This window comes from Cryptotermes secundus, unplaced genomic scaffold, assembly GCF_002891405.2.
Source record: "Cryptotermes secundus unplaced genomic scaffold, Csec_1.0 scaffold227, whole genome shotgun sequence".
Lineage (NCBI taxonomy): Eukaryota > Metazoa > Arthropoda > Insecta > Blattodea > Kalotermitidae > Cryptotermes > Cryptotermes secundus.
The window spans coordinates 58280-66737 of NW_019731977.1; the positions used below are offsets into that span (position 1 = coordinate 58280).

Sequence of the window (8458 nt, forward strand, 5' to 3'; positions counted from 1 at the left end):
CTGTGCATCCATGGACCGTTCTTGAGAAAGCCGATGAAGTTTTATTTCAGCCTTATGTAAATTAGGGATTTCAGCATACCCAAACGAGTAAAATTGAAACCCTGCTTACAACTTTCAGTTTGGACTCCAAAATAAAATCTTATCGAAGTTTGTGGTTGGAGGAGATGAAATATGCATGCAACAGACATGGCTTCCTTGTGATTGTTCTAGTAATTTATGAATTTCGTACAGAGTACTCACAATAAACTACTGTGCAGTCATTCAGGCTGCCTCAGATAGATTTAGAATATCGTCAACATCATCATCATCATCTGCAAAGGTTGAGCTTGTTAGCCTATTCCGTCCTTAGACAGCAAGTCATCTTCTTGGCCATCTTAGATCACGTCTTCCTATCGGTTGAAAATACAGAAGCATTTTGAGAGCTCCTCTGATTGCATGCTCTGCAGACATTCCGGACAATTTTGCTTCCTTTCGTCTATTTGTTTGTCCAATTTCATCATTCCTCGTAGTGACCTTTCCTTGTCGCATAGCGCATAACCTGCTACATACCGTAGACACATCATCCCTGCTGCTACCAGTCGTCTTTCACTCCTTGTTCTATGAATTCATGATTCTCTGCATACATCAGGCATGACAATGCCATGGTTTTGTGTAATTCTAACTGCGTATCTTTCCATGTTTTGTATCCTAATTTTCATTTTATTGTCCCACACATGTACTGGAATATTTGAACTTTTTCCTATATTAGATTTAAATAAACATTCAGAAGAATAAAAAAAAACTTCGTGTTTTTAATCCACAAGCGAACTATACCGACCGAGCGACAGCCGCTTATCGGCGAAGTTAGTGCCAACTTTAGCGGATAGAGGTTGTCGCGTGGTCAGCGCAACGGATCCCCACGGCCGTTAATCTCGGTTTGCTAGACCGGAGCCCCTATTTCCTTGAAACAGCTCCTCAATTATCCTCACGAGGCTGAGTGGACCACGTTCCAGACCCACTACTTTCCAGAAAATCTGGTATCGCTGGGAATCGAACCCGGACCACTAGACCACAGAGGCGGTCACATTCAGAAGCAGGGGTTAAAATTAATACTGCGATGTACTTAAACAACTCCAAATTTCGTGAGTAATGACAGTGGCGAAGGGAGCGCCGTGAGTGGCAAAGTTGCGAACTAGACACTGATATGATCGATGCTCATGTGTCGCGCTACAATTTCCCCCATTAATTAAATAAGCGAATTTCTGATATGTTCCTGTTACTGTTTAAGTTTCTGGTGCTTAAGTCACTGACATATTGTGTCTTCACATTCAGTGACATTATAACAGTTCCAAATACATGAGAGAACTTTTGCTCACGCTGTTTCCTCGCTCGCGGATTTTTCTACCCTGAAAATGGAGGCGATAAGTTCCTCCGAAACGTCTGTTCACACAAATCTACACGGCACCACATCCCAGAAGAAGGCATTATTCATAGTCACCACCGTCAAAACCTAAAATCTTACATATTTTTATCTTTCGGGCCGGTGCCAAGAAATATAATAAGGAAACAGCCATTCGGCCCCCAAGGAAGGAGTCACTCTTGACGGTTTGTCCAACCTGCGGCTCGCGGGCGTAATGTTTCCCTTTCAGTACTTAATCGACGTTTCCCACGGCAGATTTATGTTCATATATAAATTATTGTCTTTGTGAAATAAACATAAATATTGCAACAAATCCGAAAGCAAAGTCATTAGAGTTTCCTCTAAAAAGTCGGCTGTCCTAATTATTACAATTTATTCTTCCTGTCTGGTAGCCGACCGGTTCAATTGATATGTAATGGCGCAAGGGTTATGTACAAGTAAATATATTTTTTTGTGGGGTAAATTTTGAATAAGTATATCTAGACTTCTAGATTAAGAAACAGAAATGATGAAACGTACCAGGAAGCTTGGGTTTACAAAGAAGTATAACGCCAGTGGTGAGGCAATCGCTTTGTAATCAGAATGTTAGCACGACAGCGTAACAACGCTGACATTGAGGAAGAAGCTATATGAAGTAGGTCATAAACACTATGGCAGGAGGAAAACGCTGAGTCGGAGAAGGCGGTAGACCCGAAAGAGTCAACCCCTTCTCAATAAACAGTCAATGAGTGGGCCACACCGACCCGAATTTACGCCAGAATGGGCGGGATAATACACCCCGGAACCCAACGAATCAGCAAAAAGAGGGTACATAAACCCTAGAGGAATCAATCAAAAAACTTTTTGACTTTTAATATTATTAAGTGACATAGAGTTCAGCCGGAGGCTATTGCCGAGAGAGCGATGGCAATGAGTGGGCGTTGGCTGGTGATGGCGAGCGTCTGTTTCTTCAGCTCAAGTAAGTGAACCAACTTCATATAGCCGTGAACAATAAGTGTGATAATATTAAAGTGCAACCCCAAAGAGAGAAAGTGCAAGCTAGATGGACTAGGTTCACTAAGAGATACAGAGGCGTAGAATACCCGACAGCGGGGTGACAGGAGATAGAACTAATGTGGTGCTACAGGGTCATCATCAAATGTAATACGAACCGATGAACGTCGGCAAAGTGTGTATATAGTATGTATATAGTGACATAGGGAAATAGAATAGGATAGGCATGAGCTGTGATATTAATTCAACCTAGCATTTCCTTAAGTGTTACCCCTTCCCTGATGACTCCAGCCCCTCCCGAAGCCTCGGCGAATTGCGAGTTAAGCAAGGACCCGTGACGTAAGCAGTGATACGTTACTAGAATTTTCTTCACATAACAAGATGGTGGCAGCATATTAAACCGGGTGACAGAGCGGGATACCTCCACGCCCCCTGTCACCACGGCGTAACAGTGGCGACAGCGGTGAGATAACCAATCCACCCCTGTCGTAAGGACGTAAGGGCATAACAGTGGTGTAGTGACAGCATAACAGTGGTGGCAGCGGCGGGATACCTCCACGCCCCCTGCCACCACGGCATAACATTATATTTTCCCATTTCAGCCAAATTTCAACAGTAATATAATACGAAACGACAGGGTTTGGGTTATATTCATAATAACACAGGATTATGGTGATATTAGCATAATTTTTGTGTTGTTCATTTTATTTATAACCATGGCCTCTATTATTTTTACTGCCAGAATTTATAAACACGTTCCTTAATAGCAGAATTAAATTAATTCCGGATAGTTTTCAGTTTCGGGCTAATATAAACACGATAATACAACCTCTGGTTAAATGAAATACCGAAAGTTGCTTGATGTGCTGATAGTTTGTCATATTCTCAAAGATAATCTGTTTCATAGGGAGAGATAGTCACTTAATTAGTTCTTTATTAGTTTGCCATAAAACCTTAAAAATGTCTGTTGCTCGCGGCTGTATATGAACGTGCCTCGAGGCCCTGAAAATATTTCATCACAAGGAGTTTCTGTTCAGATGTTATGCAACACCCTTAGGATTCACGAGGATAAATACGTTAGTAATAATCCTGGAATTTCTCCGCCACAGGGAAAGCAGTGCAATTTGTAGTCTGAGGTGCGTCTGGAGACAGCAGGTAAACTTCATTAACATTTCAGAATATTTGCCATTATGTTCTTGTGTTCACCAACTTCTGCACTCAATCATGCCGCGAGTCTGTTATGAGACATGCACTACATGAAACGTAACTCATAGGAAGCAGGCTAGTTCCTTGATATATTAAATGGAAAAAATCCTAAACACGCCTCTGTTTTCCAGACATACCACGTAGTCTTGAAATATAAGCATTTCAAGCAGAAGGAAGATATGTGCTGAAGACACAGGTAGGCCGCACACCGGCATGCGTCAAGACATGTAACAGTCAAGACACGATGTCTGCGACATGACGCAAAGAAAGGAGCACAGTTGAAAAGAATGAGATTATGAAAAACGCCGCACACCGGTCTGAGTCATGACGTCAGCATCATAACTTAGACCAGTGTGCGACGGTTTTCATAATCTCATTCGTTTCAACTGTACTCCTTTCTTTGCGTCATGTCGCAGACATCGTGTCTTGACTGTTACATGTCTTGACGCATGCCGGTGTGCGGCCTATCTTATAAGTATGCAAATGGTTTCGTCCATTTCAAGGTTTCAAACGAACTTTATTTACCTCATTTTACACATTCTTTTTTGAGAAACTGAAACATGCTAAGTTTGCCAATAAATTCTCTGCCATTCATAGCACCGGAAAGTTGAATGCAGTTTCACAAGAGCCCGCAATTAAACTCTCTCCCGAACCACATGAATCCAATCCACACACACACTGATTTATTTCTTCATTATGCACAATTTTTCCCTATTCTCGTCTAGACCTATATGTGCCCAAAATAATCTTGAATTCATATTTTCAGACTGAAAGGTTTAATGCATTTCTCCTCCTGGCCATGCAGCCTACATGCCCCCATTAACAAAAGTAATACTACTAATAATAATAATTTCTACTTTTATAAAATGTATTCAATTGATTAAAGTATGTTTCTAATTTTGCATCAAGGAAAATGGGACTGGGAAGATGAAAATGATAAAATAGTATGGCATGTATACACGTTACTAGGCAACGATCTCGAAATAAGCAGATACACAATAGCCGTTGCAAGGTAATGTCCGGAACAGACACGCACGCAACAATAGAAGAGCTGTTGGAAGCGGTGTTCTCTGTACAGCCCGTTCAGAACACCTGTCAGTTAGACTGAAATAATTCATGGCCTATTATTAGGGAACATAGGTCCGATAGTATCTCGCAATAGGACAAGGGTGTAATTAGATTTACATTTGTTTGCTTCCGTAAAAATAGTCAAGAAAATCTTTGCTCTGTTGAAATTACAAAATTAAAAATATGTTACCACATATGTAAATACAGGTTTTTGATTGGCAGAAATGAACAGCAAATTATCTCCAGCATGTACCATACACGTATGGAATTTATAGTACAATAAGTTGCCTAGCGACTACTCGAAAACGAACATGGCCGTGCAGCAGAAACTGCATTGCAATTTGGAAACTGCTTTGTTCTTGTTGTTTTTCTACGCGGTGGTTACTTAGTTTTTCTCAGGGCTCTTGGACCCGCATCTATGTTCTTCAGAGCATAACTTTTTGTGGGAGAAGGAATTAGGCAGAAAATTACACCCCCTCATTAAAAGAACCTTTCTTCGGAATTTCAAATTCATAAAACTGCGATGTAATACTTGGAAGTCGGTATGGCAGCTAGCTACGGGCTGGACGACCGAGAGTTCGGAGTTCGAGTCCTGGAAGGGTCAAGAATTTTCACTTCTCCATATCTTCCAGACAAGCTCTGGGGTCCACTCAACCTTCTACACAATGGGAACGAGGAGCTCTTTCCCGAGAGTAAAGCGGCCGGGGCGTGAAGTTGACCGCTCACCAATTAGTGCCTAGGTCAAGAAAATGTGGATTTATACATCCACTCCCACATACGTCTTCATGACGTAATGCTTAATTAGTTAAGGACAGGAACAAATTTAACTTAAGTTTGCACGAACACAAAACTGAGTTATCTTAATATGAATAAAAATAAAAAAAACACAGCACATTTTTTCACGTTTTAGTTTTCTCGTCAGTTCCTACGCAATGTCTTCCCCAGAATTGCAGTGAGAATGAGTCATGTTGATGTTCTGGGGCAGAAGCCGCAGTCACAAGGCGGAAAAGAAGTAAGAGCCCTCGAACCCAGTAAGAAATAAGAAATGAAAAAGCTTAAAATAAAAAATAAAGAACTCACATCACAACCCAAAATAAATAATCAAGAGTTATATATAATTCCGTGTTCCGTGTGGAATACAACTTATTTGAAAGATACAAATGTAGAATTATTCATAACGTGAGAAATACTTGGAGGTATGTGCCTAATAAATTATTTTGGACAGCCTTTGCCTCTTCACTGAACTAGGAAAAAATGAATTTCCTTTCAAGAAACAGCCCACTAAGAGGAACCTTACATGTATTTACCATTTCTTATGATGTATCTTTTGGATAAAGAGGATAGCACTTGGATACCATTTGCATATTTTTCTAAATGCAAAATATCACTAATTTCAAAGGAATTGTCTGCCAAAAGAAAATTTTCTTCACTTATACGTATATACGGCAGAGAAATGTACACAGCAATTTCAGGACAGTTTGTTGATCACAATTGTTACGTATACATCAACATCTGTAGGTGTTTGGGTTCTTAAATATGGTATGACCTCCAAAACATGTTCCTTTGACGAGGTTACTATGAAATATGTGAAGATTACGTACTCACTGGGTCACAGTCCCAGTACCTTTATTGTGGAGGAAAGTGTGGCGAAAGGTATCGATTTGGATTTGAACCTATTTTTTTGATAGAAGAAATTAATAGATTTTCAAGGTTGTCTCTCCAACAGGAACCTATTTTGTGTTTTCCATTCTTTCTACGACGTACAAATTGGGAAGAAAAAATAGGGTTTAAATTCTTGACAGACGGACAGACATTTAGTTTATATATATATACATTAGAAATGAAAAATTTAAATAGTTCCGTTCAGTGTGACTGGTTAAGATTTTCTTATTTCAATTATTTATGCCCTTACATGTTTCGGTCTTCGGAAACCATCTTCAGAGGGACACCTTTACATCAATGCAGTTAGAAGCCACTATTACAGTACATGTTCTAAAAGTTAAAATATATACATACAATATAAATAATATACAATTGGCTGTAACATCTAAAGTCTTTACAACTACAGCAGCTGTTTCAGTACTTTAAAATATTTATAGTTAGTTTGTTAAGATTCTATTGGAATTCGAAAACCGATCAGGTTCGTGTCGTTCCTCTTATATTTTTTTTTTGACAGGGGCTGAACGTGTGCCGCCTGTCGTTGCCGAGAAGAGGGCTCTTTGATGTTGTTCTGTATGTGTTTGTGGCCCGCTGTGCTGCTTAAAAATAATTATCATCAAAGTGACGTTTTACGACAATTCTAAGACATAAAATGGTTTATGTTAATTTTTAAGAGCAAAAGAATTAGTTTGCACAAAACCTGGCTGCGATCGTCAAGAAAGTATTTGAAGTATTTCTTCCGTAAATAAATATAAGTGATTTGCCTTATTGTTTTAATTGTGTAACATATAATCCATTGTATCAATTTTTTTTAATTTCGAGTCTACAATGTCAACAAAAGCCTGTAGAAAAAATCTTCAGATTTTAAAGCATAAGGTAAAAGTAAAGTTGTCCCCGTGCTTAACTAAGCACTACGCCATGAAGACATATATATATATATATATGTCTATATTTTCTTGGCCTCGGCACTAGCTGCAGGTGAGTGGCCAGCTTGATGCCCCTACCGCTTTACCTCCGGGGAGAGAGCCCCCAGTACCCATTGGAGGGGAGGCTGAGTGGGCCCCAGAGTTGGTCTGGACAACGTGGAGAAGAAAAAATTCTGACCCTACCGGGACTCCAACTCCGACACTAGATCGTCCAGCCCGTAGCCAGTCGCTATACCGACTCCATTTTAAAGCATAATCGAGATTTAAATTATCTTCAAAAGAAAATTTAGAATAAATTTAAAACATACACATATTTTTACTGAATTCTTAAAAAATATGAAAGAATGCATACACAATCCACAATCATCATCCATAATATGGGACTATTGATATTGCATCAGTAGAATTTATTAGTTTTTATTCAGCCTAAAATCTGGATCTATTTATATCAAAATGAGAGAAATACAAAACGTAACCTACGTAGTCCCGGTCGGGTCTTCAAGGAACTGTAGAAGCTTCAACACATTCTCGGAACACGACGCGTTTTGTGGTGCGAATATAGCTGCGCCTTGCCAAGCTGCCACCCGCGACACTCTCTACCGGTCGACTGAGTCTTCTCAATAGCCACGAGAACGCGGAGATGAAATAAGCTCTGCTCATGCGCAGGACCGTACTTTTAAACCGATAGCGATATAAGTTGATTGTGAGTACATCTCTCATTACAGTGAATTAACGATATTTCGGTAGATATTTTTGGAATATGCGAACACTTCGATGTACCAAAAGCGTACATATTGTTTACAATGTGTTAAAGACTTACTTACTTACTCATGGAGCTGAGCCCTTTGGAGGAGCCGCCAATTCTGCAGCTACTCAAGAATGTCCCAGCATTTTATGGAACCTGAAGGTTCAATACCGTGTTCGCAAGAGCCCTCCACTGGTCCCTATCCTGAGCCAGATCTATCCAGTCCATACCATCCCATCCTATCTCTCTAAGATCCATTCTAATATTGTCAACCCACCTACGCCTTGGTCTTCCCTGTGGTCTTTTCCTTCTGGCTTTCCCTCCAATATCCTATACGCATTCATCGTCTCCCCCATTCGTGCTACATGACTTGCCCACCTCATCCTCCTTGACTTGATCATTCTAATTATACTTGGAGAAGAGTACAAGTTATGAAGCTCCTCATTATGCAGTTTTCTCCAA

General features: G+C 40.1%; 1 protein-coding gene across 1 annotated transcript in view; it reads right to left on the reverse strand.

The window, feature by feature from the left end:
* The window catches only part of LOC117282552, a 20060-nt gene extending 12227 nt beyond the window's left edge, over nt 1–7833 (reverse strand). Inside the window, exon 1 of the mRNA XM_033752656.1 lies at nt 7732–7833. The gene's annotated coding sequence lies outside the window, so the exon portion shown is untranslated. The remainder of the gene's footprint in view (nt 1–7731) is intronic.
* Between the last annotated feature and the right edge of the window lie 625 nt (nt 7834–8458).